Consider the following 21,842-nt stretch of genomic DNA (forward strand, 5'->3'; position numbering starts at 1 on the left):
TATTGAATAACTTGTATACAACCATCCTGTTGAGTTTTTCCCGAATGACCCTTTTTGTAGCCTCAGGGCAGGGAAGTTTCCCCACTGTCAGAAAACAATAACACAGCGGTAAGGATTCCCCCATTCACCTCAAATGTGTGATTGGATATTTTTTTTTCATTCAACTCGCTGGCTAAATGAAAAAATATGATCAATGTACTGTATGAGCTCAGAGCTGCGGTTAGAAATCACGGGGCCCTACCTGGCAGGCTCACCCTTAGACCCCTTTCACACTGGTGCCACCCAGCCTATAGCATTGGCGGTAAAATAGCGGTAAAACACCGCCATTTTACCGTTGGATTTGCGGCGCATTTTCGGCTGCTAGCAGGGCGCTTTTAACCCCTGCTAGCGGCCGAGAAAGGGTTAAAACCGAATGCAATGCGCCGCTACAGCGGGTTGTAAAAAATGATCGTGTGTGGGCTAAAACGACGTAAAAAAACCCGCGCATGCTCAGAAGCAAGTTATGATACGGGAGCGCTCGTTCTGGTAAAAATACTGTTCATAATGGAGTAAGCACATTCGTCACGCTGTAACAGACAGAAAAGCGCGAATCGTCTTTTACTAACACGGAATCAGCTAAAGCAGCCCAAAGGCGAATGGAACTTCCCCTTTATAGTGCCGTTTTACGTGTTGTACGTCACCGCGCTTTGCAACGTCGTTTTAATGATGGAGTTGGGAAAACGTTGTTTTTTGGACATGCTGAAAAACAAATTTTTTTTTCATGCTGAAAAATGATCGTGTGTACGCGGCATGAGAACCAGTTACACTCCTTTTTATGGAGGGAAGGAAGCTAATATTTGACTGTGTGTGCAGCACATTGTACCATCTGCCAGTTCTGAGACGAGACCACAGCTGTTCCCAGCCATCCAGTATAGATGGCCAAACATTTCCTCAACTGTCATTCAGAGTGAGCGATCTGATCATTTGTGGTAACCCTAAGATCCTATACACACAGGTGTCAAAAGAGTACTCATGGCACACACATCATGTATCCAACAAGCACTTCTCAGATAATGAATCTGATAGGATGAAAGTTGCTAGCTGCCCTTACACTTACCCTTCCACGTCGATTTCTCCACTGGGTGCTTCTGCACCTACTGTATGTTTTTTTATATAAATCCCAAGTCAAGGCAGTGAGCACCCACAGAAAGTATAATTTGTTTAGTTACCTTTTGTCTATACTGATTCTTAAAATATCTATTATGCCTGTAAATGTCACTATTTGCCTATTGTAATGTCGTCTAAAAAATGAAGCCTTTTCTGCAGAATCTTCTTCTAACAGTTCTCAGCATGCATAACCACCAAATACACCTGAATTCAAGATAGATTTAAAAAATTGCTATATAAGGGCCCTTTCACACAGGCGGACGAACGGACCGTTTATTAAAAGTCAGTTTACGGACTTGTAATGTATCCCTATGGGATTGCAGACGTTAGCGGATGATGCATCCGCTAACGTCCACCACGATCCGCGTCCGCAAAGTCCCGCTTTTTCAGACGGAAGAAAACCCTATTTTTCTTCCGTCTGACGGAACGGATCGGATGAATACGGACACACGGTCCGTATTCATCCGATTCCCCATAGGGGAGAGCAGAGCAAAGACAGGGCGGTCTCTGCACAGTGTGCGGTGACCGCCCCTGTCAGCCGACAGCTCAGCGGGGATTAACGGAGGAATCCCCGCTGAGCCAAATGGGCTAACGGAGCGGATCAATACGGATCCGCTACGTGTGAAAGAGCCCTAATCCTCATACATCCTCTCCATGATAAGGGCATGTGGCCTGGTATGGTTCAGGAGGGGGGGGGCGCTCTCTCGTCCCCCTCTCTTTTCCTGCAGCCTGCCAGGTTGCCTGCTCAGATAAGGGTCTGGTATGGATTTTTTGGGGGAACCCACACCATTTTTTTTTAATTTGGTGCAGGGTTCCCCTTAAAATCCATACCAGACCCTTCATTTTTTTTTAAATGGTGAGGGGTTCCCCTTAATATCTATACCAGACCTGATGGGCCTGATATGGAATTTAGGGGGTCCCCACACTTTTTTTTTTTGGTTGGTCAATATTCATACCAGACCCAAAGGGCCTGGTAACGGACTGGGGGTGGGGGGACCCCTGCTGTTTTTTTTTATTACTTTGATCTGTATTGCCGGGACCGACAGTTCATTAATAGCTGCGAGTAGTTTTAAATGACTTTGTTTTCCTTTAGAAATTACATTTTGTGCAGGGACAGTTCTAAACACAGGAAACATGCGCTACTTTACAGGCATACTATACACACCCCCCGGTACGAACTTTAAAGGAATATTTCATTTTTATTGTTTCACTTTAAGCACCATTAAAATCACTGCTCCTGAAAAAACGTAAATTTGTAAAACTTTTCTCTGCATTGATACATGTCCCCTGGGGCAGGACCCGGGTCCCCAAACACTTTTTATGACAATAACTTGCATATTAACCTTTAAAATGAGCACTTTTGAATTTTCATGTTCGTGTCTTATAGACTTTAACAGGGTTTGCGTTTTTGAACAAATTGTTTGCCGGTTTTGCATGTTCTGGTGCACCCGGGGGGGTGTTCGGCTCATCCCTACTCCTCTCCAGCAATGCAATGCCCCAAGCCTCTTGGCTAGCATTGGCATATTTATCAAGTCTTTTTCTGGGTTACGGCTTGTTTTCCCATGTTCAGGATCATGCAACAATGTCGCGACAATAACTTGCATATTAACCTTTAAAATTCCCACTTTTGATTTCTCCCATAGACTTTTAAAGGGTGCTCCGTGGCTTTTCAAATTTGCAGCGAACACCCCAAATTGTTTGCTGTTTGCCGAACAGCCAATGTTCGAGTCAAACTCATGTACGACTCGAACATAAAGCTCATCCCTAGTAGTTAAAGGAGTTCTCTAAGCTAAAACTTTTAACCCCCGCTGTGCCCGGGCTGTAAAACTATACAAAATAAACTTTCACTTACCTGCCTACGATCCCCCGTTGTTCCGATATCGCCGTCCCGTTCTCCGGTCCCGGTCTGTTCCACTTCCTGCGGGTCGGTGACTCACAGTGCGCTCAGCCTATCAGCAGCCGCGACGGGACATTGCTGCGGCCGCTGATAGGCTGAGCGCACTGTGAGTCACCGACCCGCAGGAAGTGGAACAGACCGGGACCGGAGAACGGGACGGCGATATCGGAACAACCGGGGATCGTAGGCAGGTAAGTGAAAGTTTATTTTGTATAGTTTTACAGCCCGGGCACAGCGGGGGTTAAAAGTTTTAGCTTAGAGAACTCCTTTAAGTACACATAAAGCTACATTACAACTATATGGTAGCAACTAAAATATGTGCCATTGGGGATACAGATACTTTTACAATCTTCTCAAAAATCTGTGCTACTTTTCAAACTGTATTATGTCAATGAGGGGCTTTACAATATTATGGAGAGGGAGGTTGGGCTTTAAATGTATTATCCAATGAACTTCCCGCCAATCATCATTACATTTAATGTCAGCAAAGTTATGAGATGAAAATGAAGTTGAGTGATCACAATAATAATAATAGCAAAACAGATAAGATAAATGTAATTACACGCTCCAACTGCTATTAAGTCCATCTGACATTCAGTGAAGGTTATGCTAATATTGGATTACGTCGTTTATATGTTACATTATCTCCTTTGAACTAATAGATGGTGCTTGTTTACACCTATATAGAAATTTCCGTATATTTATTTTCAGAGAAGATACAATATATGACACTTTTGGAGTGGCCAATTAGAAAAATGTACTCAATTTAAATTTAACTTCTGCCATTTAGATGGAACAAACTGATTTTAGCATATTTATAGGAGAAAGGTAAAGCTTTCACATCTAGGTAAACTATGCATTATATACAGTATAATAAATTGTAATTGTGAATATGTTATAAAATATGTTATAAAATAATATAACGTAGATAAGAGATCCAGTGGCATGACAATAGATGTTGCAGTTATGATAAGCCCACACCAGGGTTACCAACCAAGTTTTTGGCCTCTGACGTTTCAAATTGATGTAAGTTCCTTTCGTCTACAGGCCAGTGCTGAGACCTGGCAGGTGGCAACTCGTGTCTGCACTGCACCTAGAATCCCTATTCCTGTAAGCATAATAACTTCAACCTTGTTGATTGGGAAGTGTAACATTTGACTGTATTGTGGCATAATAAATATGTTTTTTTACAAGGAAGGCATGTATATTGTTTGATAAAACTTCTGACTATTTTTGGCTGATAATCTGAAGCCAGAATTGTTTAGGTTCTTACAACTTGGTTTTGTTCAGCGCTGGTAGCATGACTGCTTAAAGCAGGGTTTGACAACATTGCTTGGAATCTAGGAGCCAGCTAAAAAAAAGTTAGGAGCCAGAAAACGCACCCCGTCCCACCAAACTCGCACGCAGAAGCGAACGCATACGTGAGTAGTGCCCGCATATGTAAACGGTATTCAAACCACACATGTGAGGTATCGCCGCGATTAGTAGAGCGAGAGCAATAATTCTAGCCCTAGACCTCCTCTGTAACTCAAAATATGCAACCTGTAGAATTTTTTAAACGTCGCCTATGGAGATTTTAAAGGGTAAAAGTTTGTCGCCATTCCACGAGCAGACGCAATTTTGAAGCGTGACTTGTTGGGTATCAATTTACTCGGCGTAACATTATCTTTTACAATATAAAATAAATTGGGCTAACTTTACTGTTGTCTTATGTTTTAATTAAAAAAGTGTATTTTTCTCCAAAAAAGTGCACTTGTAAGACCGCTGCGCAAATACGGTGTGACAGAAAGTATTGCAACGACCGCCATTTTATTCTCTAGGGTTTTAGAATAAAAAATATATAAAATGTTTGGGGGTTCTAATTAGAGGGAAGGAGATGGCAGTGAAAACAGAAAAAACACATTAGAACTGCTGTTTTACTTGTAATGCCAACGGCCACCACAAGATGGCGCCAGATCACAGAAGGAAGCTTAGGCCTGCAGAAGGGCGCAAAGCCGCGGCCTCAATTACCGGCGGGCGCGGGCCCGCTGCGACTGCGCGGCGGGGGCGCGCGGAGACACAGGATCCTGTGTTTTCGTGCGCCCCCACCTCCCCTGCAGCGCGATCGTGGCGGGCCCGCGTGCGCCGGAAATTGAGGCCATGGCTTTGCGGCCGTCTGCAGGCCTAAGCTTTCCCGGGCGCCAGGTCACAATTTCTTGTAGCAATTGCAACCGGGCGCCCGGATTTTGTCGAGGCCTGGCTTAAAGGGTCACTAAAGAAAAAAAAAATTTTTGTTTAAAATAACAAACATGTTATACTTACCTCCACTGTACAGTTCGTTTTGCACAGAGTGGCCCCGATCCACGTCTTCTGGGGTCCCTCGGCGGCTGTCTCTGGTCCTCCCAGCACGAACTACACACATTAATGCGAGAGAGCTCGCATTGTGTGTAGTCCTTGCGGGCGTGCTCCCGTGATACAGCGAGCGGCCATAGCTGCTCACTGTATTACTCGGCCATGCCCTTGGCGCGCCGTGTCATTGGATGTGATTGACAGTAGCGCCAGCCAATGGCTGTGCTGCTTTCAATCCATCCGCTCTAGCCAATCAGCGGCCAGGCTGAGCAGCGAAGAGGATGCCGGGGGCCGAGCGTGAGACTTTCGAGGGGTCAGGTAAGTATAACGGGGGACGGGGGGGCTGGTATACACTGAAGTTTTTTCACCTTAATGCATAGAATGCATTAAGGTGAAAAAACGTTTTCCTTTACAACTCCTTTAAGCTATGTAAAGCTTTAGTTTCATGCAACTCTCAGGGTTGTTCCAAGAGCCACACATATCTGAAATTAAAATTCTAGTCACTTGGTAGTGAGAGAATAGGCACCCCCATTCTGCATCCCTTAATGCAATGTTCCATGCCTTAAAAGGGTTGTTGCATCCTATGCATTAAGGTTAAAAAAATTCTGGCAGTGACCGGCCCCCCAGCCCCCTGTTTTACTTACCTGAGCCCCGTATTTCTCTCGGCGGAGACATGCTGTCCCTCTCTGCACAGGGGGTCCTGGCTCTTGATTGGATAGATTGAATTACACTTTGCCACTTTGCTACAATGTAAAGTAGTGAGTGTACAGCTTGTATAACAGTGTAAATTTGCTGTCCCCTCATTTTTCTTACACAAAGCCACAGGTTTTTATTGTGCAGCATTACAACCTTGGGCATTGTGTGGACCGGCCACTGGCATCCTAACTGACAATGATATCATTGGTTGATAAGGAGGACATCAGGCACTTGCACATCGTTTTGTTTGCCCCTCCCCCTCTCCATCATCACTGGGGTAAAAAATGCAAAGCAGGCCATAGATTATGCATTTTATTTTCCTGCAACCACAGGCTGGAGTCGCCCCTGCAAATAAACAATGTTTATTGCTAGTGGTTATAGCTGCTAGCAATAATTAGCCTTGGGTACAATCAGCCTGCCCATGTATGGTTCGAATCTCAGCCAGTCCCTGCTGAACCGGCAGAGATTTGACCCATCTATGGCTGGCTTGAAGTGGTTTTAAAGTCAGTCCATAGCATTACTGCCGAGTTTCAATGTTATACACAGTGTCAATGTTTTTTTTAAAACGATGCAGCTTATTTTAGAGCGCCGCTGTGCGTTCACGTGACCTCCCACCACTCTCCCCGATCTCATACCTCCAAATTCTTTGAGATGGGAATAAGGGACACCTATTGGCAAAAGTATATAGACATAAGTTACAACCCCTGTCACACCCCCTTAAAGGAGAATTGAAATAAAAAATTGTTAAATCCACAACTGCATTATTTTTACCACTACTATTCTTTTATGCTGTCTTTTGAAATTTACAAATGCAGCAATTTAGAAATTGGATGAAAGGTTTAGCACTGGGAAACACTTTTTGTAAGATAACAAGTTAATTTTATATACAACTATATAGATCAGACCAAATTGAGGGACTAATGAGGAGGAATGAGGGACAGAGGGACTTTGCTCCAAATCAGGGACAGTCCCTCGAATCTAGGGACAGTTGGGAGCTATGCCCAATCTAATAACTACAGTGGGAGGGGCTGAGATTGCCCTCCGATGTCAGCTGGTAGGTCACATGACTGCTGTGCTGTTCACTCAGACCCTCCAGCTGTAGTCTGAGCGGCGGGAGGTCATGTGACCGCTCGGCTCGTGTATTAACCTTGTTATAACAGAGGGCCTGTCAGTAATGCTATTCACTGACATTAATGCCACACTAAATAGCAGCAGGAGGGGAGGGCATGAGTTTAGAAATCACTCACACACTAGGACTGACAGGCAGGGAGGGAGGGGGAGACTCTAACACAGCCGAATGATGATGGAGGCGTGTAAACTGACCACGGTATCATGGATCAGCAGCCATGATTACCGTGGTCAGTTCACATAGGGGACACAGGAACAGGCAGGATCAACCAGGTTTTTAGCAGCATAGAAAGAAACAAATTAGACAGCACAAGCACTATGCTGTTTAACCTGTTTTAAAGGAACAATGGCCCAGATTCAAGTAGAATTGCGCGATATTTGCGGGGGAGCAGGGCAACGATTTTGCCCTGCGCCCCCGCAAATATTTTGCGCTGCCCTCGATTCACGGAGCAGTAGCTCCGTGAATTGCGAGGGCGCGCCGGCAAATTTGCCCAGCGTAAGCGCGCGCAAGTTAAATGATCCCGCCGGGGGCGGGAATCATTTAAATTAGGCGCCCTCCCGAGTCGAGCGTACAGCGCATGCTCCGTCTGGAAACTTTCCCGACGTGCATTGCGGCAAATGACGTCGCAAGGACGTCATTTGCTTCTAAGTGAACGTGAATGGCGTCCAGCGCCATTCACGTTTCACTTACGCAAACGCCGTGAAATTCAAATTTCAAGGCGCGGGAAGGCCGGCTATATTTTAGCATTGGCTGCCCCTACTATTAGAAGGGGCAGCCTTGCGCTCAAAGTAGCCGTACGGAAACTCCGTACCTGGCTTGCGCAGGGCCCGCGCAAGCTTGTGAATCAGTGGTAGTATGCAATTTGCATACTACACGCTGATACACAATGGGAGAGCCCCCTAGCGGCCCCCGCAAGAATGCAGCCTAAAATCTGCGAGGCATAAGAGCCTTTTGCCGCACAGATTTTAGCCTGCAGTCGGTGTAATGAGGTTCCTGAATCAGGAGCACTCGTTACACCGGAGCAAGTAAGCACTTGCGCTGCGTAACCTATGGTTGCGCGGGCGCAAGTGCTTCTTGAATCTGGGCCAATATCTTTATTTTTTTTAATTTTTTTTAGATCTTTAAGGGGGAGGAACTGAGGGAGAAGAGAAACACTGGGACATTAGTCTTTACCAGTGTGCAAAGATGTATTTGCTTTGTAAGAATAAATCACCTCTAATGTTGGGTGTTCTATGTGTGTGGATACCGCTGCATTATGTAAAACTATTAATTTAGTTTTTTATATTTTAGAATGAAGTGCCTAATTTTAAAGGGTGCCTTGACTAAAAAAGGTTGAGAAACATTGATTTAGCTCTTCTGATGAAACGTACACATGCATTCACATGCAGTACTACCTACTGAATATTAATGCCCTGTACATACGATCGGTTCATCCGATGAAAACGGTCTGATGGATTTTTTCATCATATATCCGATGAAGCTGACTTTCATCAGTCTTGCCTACACACCATCGGTTAAAAAACTGATCGTGTCAGAACGCGGTGATGTAAAACACAACGACTTGCTGAGAAAAATTAAGTTCAATGCTGCATGCGTCGACTTGATTCTGAGCATGCGTTGATTTTTAACCGATGGATTTCCCCACAGACGATCGTTTTTCGTTTTTTTAACCATCAGATAATTTAAAAACAGGTTCTAAGTTTTTTCACCGATAGGAAAAAAAACAATGGGGCCCACACACGATCGGTTCGTCTGATGAAAACGGTCCATCAGACCGTTTTCATCAGACGAACCGATCGTGTGTATGCGGCATAAGAGTGACCCAAACGCAGGAAATCATACTTTTTGGAGAATTCTATATACAAGACATTATACAGAACAGCACTGTTGCAAGGGTTGCCCTGGTTATACAGAAGCAAAGTTAATATTTTTGGTTTGTAAAAAAAAATCAGGTGGGTTCCGAGTGGAATAAAAGAAAAACCTTTAATAACATTCCATAATCAATGGCTTAGTTGGCAAAAAAATATTAACCACTTAAGGACCGCCGCACGACTATATACGTCGACAGAATGGCACGGCTGGGCACATGGATGTATATATACGTCCTCTTTAAAAGCCCAGCCGTGGGTCGCGAGCGTGCCGGCGGCAGCGCGCTCGCGACCCGGTCCAAAGCTCTGTGAACGCGCCCGCGGGTGTCCCGTGATCGGGTCACAGGAGCTGAAGAACAGGGAGAGGCAAGTGTAAACAAACCTTCCCCATTCTTCTCTGTGGCAGTGTCAGTGATCGTCTGTTCCCTAATATAGGGAACGACGATCACTGACGTCACACGTCCAGCCCTGCCCCCCTACAGTAAGAAACACACATGAGGTCACGCTTAACCCTTACAGCGCCCCCTAGTGGTTAACTCCTTCACTGCCTTTGTCATTTTCACAGTAATCAGTGCATTTTTATAGCACTTTTCGCTCTGAAAATGACAATGGTCTAAAAAATGTGTCAAAAGTGTCCGATGTGTCCACCATAATGTCATAGTCATGAAAAAAATCGCTGATCGCCGCCATTACTAGTAAAAAAAAAATATTAATAAAAATGCCATAAAACTATCCCCTATTTTGTAAACGCTAAAAATTTTGCGCAAACCGATCGATAAACGCTTATTGCGATTTTTTTTTTACCAAAAATAGGTAGAAGAATACGTATTGGCCTAAAATGACGGAAAACTTTTTTTTATATCTTTTTTGGGGATATTTATTATAGCAAAAAGTAAAAAATATTGCATTTTTTTCAAAATTGTCGATTTTTCTGCTATTTCCCGCTATTTGTGGGGAAAAAAGGACACCAATTTTGTTTGGGAGCCACGTCACACGACCGCGCAGTTGTCAGTTAAAGCGACGCAGTGCCAAATCGCAAAAAGGGGCAAGGTCCTTAACCTGCATAATGGTCCGGGTCTTAACCGGTTAAACAAGCTCCCTTAAAATGAGGAATCCATATTCTTTAAGCTTCTCCAAACCCTTTGACATAGAGCAACTTGGTATTATTAGATAAAATATATTGTTATTCTTGTGAACTGGTATGTTGCAGTGTAGCAGTGAACCAGAATAGGAAATTTCTGCTCTTCAGTTCCGCAACAGATGGAGAGCAGAGTATTGCTTTTCTCGCTGTATTCATTACCCAGGGGCTTTCTTCTATTCTATATGTACTGTATATGCATACAGATTCTTGCTAGGAAATCATGACAAAAATGACCTGTATTAGTGTACAAGTGAATCTGTCAGAAGAGCAAATATTGGACCAGTCATTGATGAATTGGTCTGTCATCCTGATCTTGGTTTTACTACTTAGTGAGTCTCTGACCAGTGGAAGTTGTAAATTCCATCCACTTTGATTTTTAGAGTTTAAAAAAAATACGTACTCAGCCAAACGATCAGCCAGGTAATATCTAACTTGCAATTTTCCAAACAGGTGCAATGTTAGAAAAAAACAGGCCTAGGTTGTAAAGAGCATGTATAAAGGACACAATAATACAAATAATACAAAACAGATTATAAAAGCTGCTCAAACGTAAACTCATCACTGTAATAACTCTGTGGTCAATGTATAATGCTCTATGTGGTTATTTCAAAGTACCGGTGCTATTTAAATTTAGAGGGAGATCAGAGTGTAGTTAAACTCTGATCTGGTTAAAATGTTCAAATTGGGTCTCTGTCTCAGCTTGCCTGTACTGTGGGCTCATTCTGTTGTACTGGGGTGTTCTTCCCACCCCAGTGCAGTAGATGGCAGCAGTGGAGTTAAGGTTTGTGTGCTCTTCCCCAGCAGCCAATCAGGAGGGTTGAGCCCCGCTGTGCATGCTGGGGGAGGGTATTTACAGGGCAGACGCCATTAGTTATAGGTCTTTTTCTTCAAGTGCGGCATCCACCTTCAGGATGTCTGCACCACGTTATGGCCAACCTGGCCGGGGTGTGCTTGCCATGCAGAGTTTCTGGTTCCGGGACCATATGGGTCCAGAACATTTGAGTCGTGGTGGACTGGGTTCCCAATCCTGAAGATCCCAAGCGGTATAGCTGTTCGGTTGGGAGTCCATCTGAGGAGAGCCAATGAGAGGCTGGCAATCCAATAGGGTCTCGACAATCCACCGGGGATCGAGGTATCCGGACACTGGGAGGCTGTCTACAATCAGGAGGGCCTGTGGCAGAGGTTCCTTACTGAATTCATTCTAGGAGGGTCTGTGGCAGAGGTTCCTTACTGAATCTATTCTAGGAGGGTCTGTGGCAGAGACTTCTTCTCAAAGGTTCGAGCGATACCCTGGCTGCCAGGTCAGTGAGAGAGGCCTGTCCAGGTACGCTATTCCCAGTCAGGCAGGAGTGGCGCAAAGAAGTGTTACATGTGGGAGCAGGACTGTTTCCCTATTACTACGCCTGAATTTGCTATTCTTCTTCTTCCTTCAACTTTACCTTCTTCACTACAAGTTTATTGTTTTTACCCGGCTGGGTAATAAAGAGCACAGCAAAAGAACACCTGTTGCGGGCATTCCTTTATTTCTGCTATATGCACCATTCACCCCTAGGAATTCCGAGAGCCACGAGGTAAATGTGCCACCCAAAACAAACCAGCAGCTCCTCTGGGGGTAGTGCTACATCTATAACAGTCTTTTTTTCAACCAGGGTGTTTATAGGTTCCTTCAGGGATACCTTGGTAAAATGTCTAAATAGTGGCCAAAAATGGTATACAAGCCAGTGAGTGGATCAAGCAAGGATCAAGCCTGTCTACACAAAGCCACGGGTTTTAATTGTGCACCATTACAATCTGTGTGAAAGTGATCGACAGCTATGGAGCCACGGCATCACTTTCACTTTGAAGCTGGGAGCCGGCTGAACAAAACACACACAAGCTGATGGTTGCTACTGTAGCCATCAGCTTGTGATTAATGGTTTACAAAGGTACATAGTACGCCCAAAGAGCTGAACTAGTTCAAGAGATTTTGTATTTTTTTCATGGATACATATTTTGAGTTTTTAATGTCTGTTTAAAAGTGTTTTATGTGACTTTTTACTGTACTATTTTTTTTTATTTGGTATATGTGCATAGGTGTCAACTGACTATTTAGGGACTCTCTCTATATTGGGGCATCTATGACTGTTCAAGACTGGCAATAACTTAGACACTAAGGGCCCTTTCACACTGGGGCATTTTTCAAGCGCTTTAGCGTTAAAAAAAGCGCCTGTAAAACGCCTGAAAGAAGCTGCATCTGCAATCCCAATGTGAAAGCTCGAGTGCTTTCACACTAAAGCGCCTGAAAAACACCCCAGTGTGAAAGTGGTCTTAGCGTTAAAAAAAGCGCCTGAAAGAAGCTGCATCTGCAATCCCAATGTGAAAGCCTGAGTGCTTTCACACTGAGGCGCTGAGCTGGCAGGGTGTCAAAAAAAGTCCTGCATGCAGCTTCTTTGCAGCGCTTTAGGAGCGGTTAATACACCGCTCCTAAAGCCCCCTTCCCATTGAGGAAGCTTTTTTTAACGCCAAAGCGCCTGAAAAGCGCCTCAGTGTGAAAGGGGTCTTAGCAGCGCTTTACCAGCGTTTTTCGGGCGCTGGCAGTGTGAAAGGCCTCTGAAAGCACTTGTGCTTTCACATTGGGATTGCAGATGAGGCTTCTTTCAGGCGCTTTACAGGCTTTTTTTAAACGCCAAAGCGCCTAAAAAACGCCCGAAAAACGCCCCAGTGTGAAAGGGGTCTTACAGAAATGAGCTAATATGACTGTCTCCAATTACTGTATATATATATATATATATATATATATATATATATATATATATATATATTGTAAGATTGGGGTTAGTAGACTCCAGCGATAGATGCGTTTTCCAGTGAGTACGCCAATCCAGAACTGAGTTTTCAAGGGCCTGGTAGCCCACTTTTATTTAAAAGCACCAAAGTTCACAAATACAATAGCAGCCCTCGCAGGGTGTTCCACCATTCCTGCATCTTGCAAACTCAATAGATTAGCCTCCTGGCTTTCACACTTGCCATCCGTCAGTTTCAGGCCTCTAGCTTAGGCCTAAGGTTCTGTTCCTTCAGAACAACCAGTTTCCTAGAATTAAGCACACACCTAGCTTACTCCTGTCAGCGTCTTGCTGTTCTAGCACAAATGACATCTGCCTCCTGCAGACATGCACACAGCCTCTGACTCCACTCAGAGGGATTGGGAGTCCTCCTGAGTCCCGGGAACAGACTTTCTGTCTGTTGGGTGGGGCCCTGGGCTATAGTCAGGTCAGAACTAAATAGCTGAACACACAGCTGTGTAATTAGTGCGTCTTTCTCTCCAGAATATGGTGTAAACCAACAACCTTTCACATAGCACAGAGTCCCACCCTCACAATATGTACACAGATCAGGCATAACATTATAACCACCCACTTGATATTGAGCAGGTTCCTCCTTTGCCGCCAAAACAGCCTTTACCCGTCTAGCCCTCACCCAAGAAGGTCCTGAAGGGTTACAGTTTTCTTTTGCTGGCCAGGTTTTCCTGGTTTTCCTGATCACAAGACAGGCTAACTCTGTTAGTGTAGCACACACCACGTGGAGCTGCTGAGGCAGGAATCCCCAATGCTACATGGCCAGACACACAGCATTTCCTTTATGCATTCCAACACAGAAAACAGTCCTTGTTTTTGTTGTTTAGGGGTTGATAATTTGGATGGGGTAGGGGATTTATGGAATGCCCAACTTGAAGAAATGTCCAAACTATGAACAAAGGGGACAACTCCCTTCTTATTTACACAAAGGTCTCTTCTTCCTGCACAAACTTGGTCCACATGTGCAGCTCCTTCTGATCACTCCAGGGGAACTAACAATCTTTAATGTCAATTCAGCGACTGCCTATTATAGGCTGGAGCATCTGTCCCTTTGTGAGTTAAATAGCACAATGTGGAGTGAAGAGCATCTCCTTCTGCCTTCCTCTAGTCCCTGAGTCTAGTCCCAGTTTCAGAAGATACCAACCCACCTGGCTGCTTGCTTACCCAGTTCTCCTGACTGACCACTTCCATGGAGATTCCCCAGGGCTAGAGAGCGAGAGCGACTTCAGGAACTTAATATGTATGTATGATAGACTACTCCTTTTTCTGCTGTCACTTTTCTATGTTTCTAATATAAATAAAATATCCATAACATCATATTATGTACAGTATCTCCCAAAGGTGAGGACACCCCTCACATTTTTTAAAATATTTTATTTTATCTTTTCATGTGACAACACTGAAGAAATGACACTTTGCTACAATGTAGTATGTGTACAGCTTGTGTAACAGTGTACATTTGCTGTCCCCTCAAAATAACTCAACACACAGCCATGAAAGGGGTTGCATCCTATTAATGCATCCTATGCATTAAGGTGAAAAGTCTTCTGACACTGACTGGCCCCCTAGCCCCCCCATTTTACCACCTGAGCCCGTTCGTTCTCTCAGTGGAGACACGTTCTTCCTCTCTGCCAGGGGTTCTCGGCTCTTGATTGGATAGATTTATAGCAGTGCAGCCATTGGCTCCCACTGCTGTCAATGAAATCCAATGATGCGGGTGCCAGGGGCGGGGCCGAGTCCGGCATTCTGTGTCTATGCACGCAAATGCTGGACTTGGGAGCGTGCCTGCAAGGTAACCCCCAGGGAGAGCGCTTCTCCCAGGGGGTTTACCGATGCGAGGAGGAGCCGTGAGCAGGGGACCCCACAAGACGATGATTTGGGCCACACTATGCAAAACGAACTGCACAGTGGAGGTAAGTATGATATGTTAGTTATTTTAAATAAATAGAAAAGAGGGTTTACAATCACTTTAATGTCTAAATCGCTGGCAACAAAAGTGAGAAACCCCCAAGTGAAAATGTCCAAATTGGGCACAAAGTTTCAATATTTTGAGTGGCCACCATTATTTTCCAGCACTGCCTTAACCCTCTTGGGCATGGAGTTCACCAGAGCTTCACAGGTTGCCACTGGAGTCCTCTTCCACTCCTCCATGACGACATCACAGAGCTGGTGGATGTTAGAGACCTTACGCTCCTCCACCTTCCAGTTGAGGATGCCCCAAAGATGCTCAATAGGGTTTAGGTCTGGAGACATGCTTGGTCAGGTCAGTCAATCACCTTTACCCTCAGCTTCTTTAGCATGGCAGTGATCATCTTGGACATACCTCCCAACTATCCCCGATTTTTCGAGGGACTTTCCCTCATTCCTCCTTATGTGTCCCTCATTTTGGTCTGATCGATATAGTTGTATATAAAATACACTATTTATCTTTCAAAAAGTGTTTCCCAGTGCTAACTCTTTCATTCAATTACAGTAAAACCCTGATGTGCGAGCATAATTCGTACCAGAAACATGCTTGTCATCCAAAGCACTTTTATATCAAAGCATTTTTTTTTACAGAGTATAAAAGAGAAGAGAGGTACCTCTAAGTGCAGCAATAAGTTGCTAATTGTTGTATCTTCATTAAATGTAACCATATTGCTACACTTAGAGGCTCCTCTCTTCTTTTTTATACTCAGCTGTGACATGACGCTACTCTTATATCAAGACATCGCTTGTATATCAAGGCAAAATGTATTAAAACATTTTGCTTGTCTTGCAAAATGCTCTCAAACCAAGTTACTCTTAAACCAAGGTTTTACTGTACTAAATTGCTGCGTTTGTACATAATAGCTAGTTTTTTTTCCTACCTCTTTTAGTTTTTACAGCATGTGCATATGAACTTTCCTTCAGCTGGCAAAAACGGTCCATTTTCAGTTTGAAAAGTTTCAGGGGGTGTGTACATCTCCACCAACACACCCCCTGCCTCTGTCCCCACTCCCCTAAGAGACGTGGCTGTGCTGATAGATAGGGAGGGGGAGGAGCTATGCACTGTGAAGTCTCAGAAACAAGCAGAGGGAGGAGAGAGGACAGTCAAGCAAAATGACAGGGAGGGGGTGTATCCAGACTCTATATTCACACCATTGTCTGGATGATGCTGTATGAAAATCTGTAGAACCTCCCACAGGTATTTATCTTGATCTTAACAGAATAGGGGCACTTCTGAGAGGGCTGGATAGATATCAACAGTTCACATAGAATAGATGTAAGCAAAAAAAAAGGAAACCCATACTTCTCTTTTAAGGTATAGTAGTGGTAAAAATAAAGCTCTTGTGGGTTTAACTCAGAATTTATTTGTATAATTCTCCTTTAAGGGGGCGTGGCAGGGTGTGTGTCAAATGCCTACATACATTTGCTAATAGGTGTCCCTCGCTCCCATCTCAAAAAGTTGGGCGGTATGATCTTGGAGGTGTGTTTGGGGTCATTATCGTGTTGGACTACTGCCCTGCGGCCCAGTCCCAGAAGTGAGGGGATCTTGCTCTGCTTCAGTTTGTCACAATACATGCTGGCATTCATGGTTCCCTCAATGAAATGTAGCTCCCCAGTGCCGGCAGCACTCATGCAGCCCCAGACCATGACACTCCCTCCACCATGCTTTATTGTAGGCAAGACACACTTGTCTTTGTACGTACCGCCACACATGCTTGACACCAAATAAATCTATCTTGGTCTCATCAGATCACCAGACATGATTCCAGTAATCCATGTCCTTAGTCTGCTTGTCTTCAGAAAACTGTTTATGCATCATCTTTAGAAGAGGCTTCCTTCTGGGATGACAGCCATGCAGATCAATTTGATGCAGTGTGCAGCGTATGGTCTGAGCACTGACAGGCTGAACCCACACAACCTTGGCAGCAATGCTGGCAGCACTCATAATTCTATTTCCCAAAGACAATCTCTGGACATGCACTCAACTTCTTTGGTCAATCATGGTGAGGCCTGTTCTGAGTGGAACATGTCCTGTTAAACCGCTGCATGGTCTTGACCACCGTGCTGCAGCTCAGTTTCTGGGTCTTGACAATCTTCTAATAGCCTACGCCCTCTTTATGTAGAGCAACAATTTCTTTTTTTCAGATCCTCAGAGAGTTCTTTGCCATGAGGTGCCATGTTGAACTTCCAGTGACCAGTATGAGAGAGTGAAAGCGATAACACCAAATTTAACACACCTGCTCCCCATTCACACCTGAGACCTTGTAACACTAACGAGTCACATGACACCAGCAAGGGAAAATGGCTAATAGAAAAGTTTAGCTCATGTACAGTGGCATGTGGTTGCCATCATCCCTTAAAGGAACACTAAAGGTTCGTTTTTTATTAGATCAATTGATTGCTATAAGCAAGAGCATTTAAATATCACTTACCTCGTTTTTACTTTTGACCTCTAAAATACAGTAATCCAGGTTTGAAAATGCCATTTCCTGTCTCTCCTCTTCTTGCTTTCCACCAACATCTGAGCCGTTTTGCATGGTGGAAAGCAGAATGTGCTCACCCCCTCCCTATGACTACAGCCCTGCGTGAAGATGCTCTCTTATCCATCACAGGCATGGAGGCTAAGCCTAATGGGAACTGTTGTTCCCATTAGGCCGTGATGTAGCAAGAATGAATGCGCACCGCAAACCAGGAAGTCAGTGAGAATAACAATTCAGGAGTGCTGGAGGTGAATAAAACGGTTCGATTTCAACAGGTATCAAACTAGTTATAATGCAAAACATTACTTTTTACTTTATCAGCTACTGTCAGACTTTAATTTAAGAGGAAAATATTTTTGTCTTTACAACCCCTTTAAAGCAGGATTCCACCCACAATTTTTTTTTTAAAGTCAGCAGCTACTAACAGTGTAGCTGCTGACTTTTAATAAGGACACTTACCTGTCCTACTTGCCCGCGCTGATGGCCTCCCGATGCCGATCCCACGATCGATGCAGGTCCCTCCCCATTATTCACACTAGGGGAAACAGGCAGTAAAGCCTTACGGCTTCACTGCCCACTTCCTACTGCGCATGCGCGAGTCTCGCGCCGACTTGTGAATGGGCGGCTGCTCTCTGAGAACACACACCAGAAAGCAGCACGCCCCATTCACTAGGAGAAGATGAAGAAGAAGACGGACCGTGGCTACGGAAGAGGCAGATTACGAACTTCCGCATAGCAACAGGTATTTCGGGTGAATATACATTTTTTTTTTTAAATTTTTTAAAGATTTTTGGGCAAATGTTGTTTTCCTGGGTGGAACTACAATTTAAATCAATTATAAACTGAAAACCTCGATAGGAATGGGATTTTTAAGGCAACAAATATAAAACAACAAGATCATAAAAAAAGTATACATGTATTACAACATATAAACATATTATATTAGAAAAAACAATATCAATAATGATTATAAAAACTTTTCGAGAAAAAAACTGTCCGTCACCGCATGCCCAGCGCTGTAGGCGTGCAGGACAGAACGCGTTTCGAATGATTGACATTCTTCTTCAGGGTATTTTTACAGTATCAATTTCTACAATAGAGAAAACATAAAGAAAAAAATCTAATAAATATACATATTTGTTAGGCACAAGAAGAGGGCAATCATCATTACGTCTCACCACCAAAAGTTGACATAAAATGTGACTCACCCTCTCCTCAAGGGAAACATGTGTCAAGGAGCTCGGGTGTGCATCTCAAAGGACCCAAATGATGATCATCATTTGGGTCCTTTGAGATGCACACCCCGTGCTCCTTGACACATGTTACCCTTGAGGAGAGGGTGTACTCACTTTTGTGAGATACTGTATATCTGTTTGCATTCTTTTAGTGGAGTGGAGTTCTCCTCTAAGACAGTAATGTCACTGAAGCACTCAGGCTATCTCGGTTCTGTTTTTCTATAATATGCAAGCATATGGCTTTATTTGTATGGAAAATTGTGTTTGCTTTCAGCGATGGTGTGAGTCCATTAATTGAGAGAGCTGCACATCTCCTATCAGGAGCCTGAAGACATGAAGAATCATTTTTCCTTTTTCCACACCATGCCATTATATCTACATCAGAGTTAATCTTTACAATTTATTATCTATCAGGTTTTCCACGGATTTGTATCCTGAAACAGTGTTGCTTTCTGCTGGTGGATAGTATAATAATATCACACATATTAATGTAAAATGTCTGTATTGCATCTCAGCATCAATACAATATACAGCGTGTACAGTACCTATACAATAGAAGGCAACTAAATGCCTATTTTAAAATTATATATATATTTTTTTCAATACATTTTTATTACATTTTTTCACATTAACAGAATTAAGATAAGAGGGTTACTGATAACATATTACAAACATTATAGTATTACAGAAAAGATATACTACAACATATAATCAATAGGCATGTGCAATTTTTTTAGTTACGAATACGTTTTCCGTCAATTTTCGTTATTTTAGTTGATTCGTTAACATACGAATGAACGAACGGTTTAGCGCAATTAATAACGAATAATGATATTTTCAAAATAACGAATATGGAAAACAACGTAGATACGAAAGAAGAAAGAAACGAAAACATAGAAACAACGAAAATACTGAACCCAAAAAAAAAAAAATTACGAAAAACAAAATGAGCGAAAATGCAAACTTACTAATATTCGAAGACCGAAAAGAAAACAACCGAAATGCCGAACAAAGAATAAAAAACTAAAATCAAAACTAACGAAAAATAAATTACGAATCTTCAGCTTTCGTTAGTACTGAAATATTTCTGGACATTGACCAATAGCCACTGGGCGCTGTCCCTTTCCTCTGAAGAGGTTTGTTCCTTCCCCCAATGAGCTTCTTTCTCATTACCTCCTGGCTCCTTGTGTCTTTTTCTGTGTTAGACTGCAGTGCATCTAATTTCTAGATTTGTATTTGTAATATCTGACATATTTTAGTTTTCTTCTACGTCAGACTTCATTCTAGACAGGGTGTGTGTGCTAACTAAGACAGTCAAGTCAATCACAGTAAAGTACGAATTACAAAATTACGACGAGTAGTGTGTCGAATAAACGTAAAATGTATTCTAACAGAATTACGAATGCAATAAAATCTACAAAAGTACGTTTTTACAATCAAAGGAAATTAGACACGAAAATACGAATGATCATAAAGCAACGAAAATATATTTCTTACGAAAATACGAACGCGGCATGATGGAAAATATAATGTAAATATGAGTAGCAAATCAACGAAAATTAAACCAACGTAAAAACGAAGGAACAAATAAAATCATTTTAAAAATACGAACGCGGCAGAATACAAAATATAACGAAAATACTAATCTCGATTCAACGAAAAATAAACTAACAGAAAAAAACGGAAACGGAAAAAAGAGTGTTACGAAAATACTAAAGAGTACGAATACGATAACCAACATCTTACGAAATTACGACTCGTTACGAATCACGATAAACGAACAGAAACGAAACAGAAATAAACGAAAATTTTTGCTGTGCACATGTCTAATAATCAATTTTAAAATAATATTAACAATAATAATAATAATAATAATAATAATAATAGGTACAGTGTATACAGTAGTTTATTTGTTAATATTTATTGTCGTTTAGTGTTGAAAGTGAGATTTATGATGCACTTGGATAGTTTTGCCAGTCGCTGGGAAACGTATGTAGTATACAGAGTAAAAGTAATTTCCCAGTAATTACATGGAAAGATTTAACAGACTGCTGGTCATTTAAAATATATTGCCAGCACATTTTAATCTTCTGCAATAAGAACCATCTTTATTGATGTTCAATCAGCATGTCATTCAGCAAAGTGCAATATTTCCAGCCATCAGGGGTCAGGCAAAGTGACATCATGTCTTCTTGTCACTTTGCATGATGAAGAGACCCCAGTGGTTCTAAAACGTTCCATTTTGCTGTATGACATGCTGAACGAATATCAATAAACAGTGGCGGCTGGTGCTCAAAATTTTTGGGGGGGGGCGCAAACGAAAATTAAAAAATTGCAGCCTCACTGTGCCCATCAAATGCAGCCACTGTGCCATCAATTGTCACCACTGTGCCATGCCATCAAACGCAGCCATTGTGCCATCAATTGTCACCACTGTGCCATGCCATCAAATGCAGTCACTGTGCCATGCCATCAAATGCAGCCACTGTGCCTTTAATTGTCACCACTGTGCCATGCCATCAAATGCAGTCACTGTGCCATGCCATCAAACGCAGCCACTGTGCCATCAATTCGCACCACTGTGCCATGCCATCAAACGCAGCCACTGTGCCATGCCATCAAACACAGCCACTGTGCCATGCCATCAAACGCAGCCACTGTGCCATGCCATCAAACACAGCCACTGTGCCATCAATTGTCGCCACTGTGCCAATTGTCACCACTGTGCTCTTTAATTGTTGCCACTGTGCCCATTGATGTCACTGTGCCCTTTAATTGTCACCACTGTGCCATGCCATTAAATGCAGTCACTGTGCCATGCCATCAATTCGCACCACTGTGCCATGCCATCAAACGCAGCCACTGTGCCATGCCATCAAACGCAGCCACTGTGCCATGCCATTAAACGCAGCCACTGTGCCATCAATTCGCACCACTGTGCCATGCCATCAAACGCAGCCACTGTGCCATGCCATCAAACGCAGCCACTGTGCCATCAATTCGCACCACTATGCCATGTCATCAAACGCAGCCACTGGGTGTACATCAGTCTGGTGTGTGATGAAGATATAGAAATGCAAAACGAACCAGTAGTGGTTGAGACTTTGGAAGCACCTCCAA

At 43.3% G+C, this 21,842-nt stretch overlaps 1 protein-coding gene across 1 annotated transcript in view; it reads left to right on the forward strand.

The window, feature by feature from the left end:
* The window catches only part of CCKAR (cholecystokinin A receptor), a 90,446-nt gene that overhangs the window by 19,950 nt on the left and 48,654 nt on the right, over positions 1-21,842 (forward strand). The window lies entirely within an intron of this gene.

Source organism: Rana temporaria, chromosome 1 (genome assembly GCF_905171775.1).
Source record: "Rana temporaria chromosome 1, aRanTem1.1, whole genome shotgun sequence".
Taxonomy (NCBI): Eukaryota; Metazoa; Chordata; class Amphibia; order Anura; family Ranidae; genus Rana; species Rana temporaria.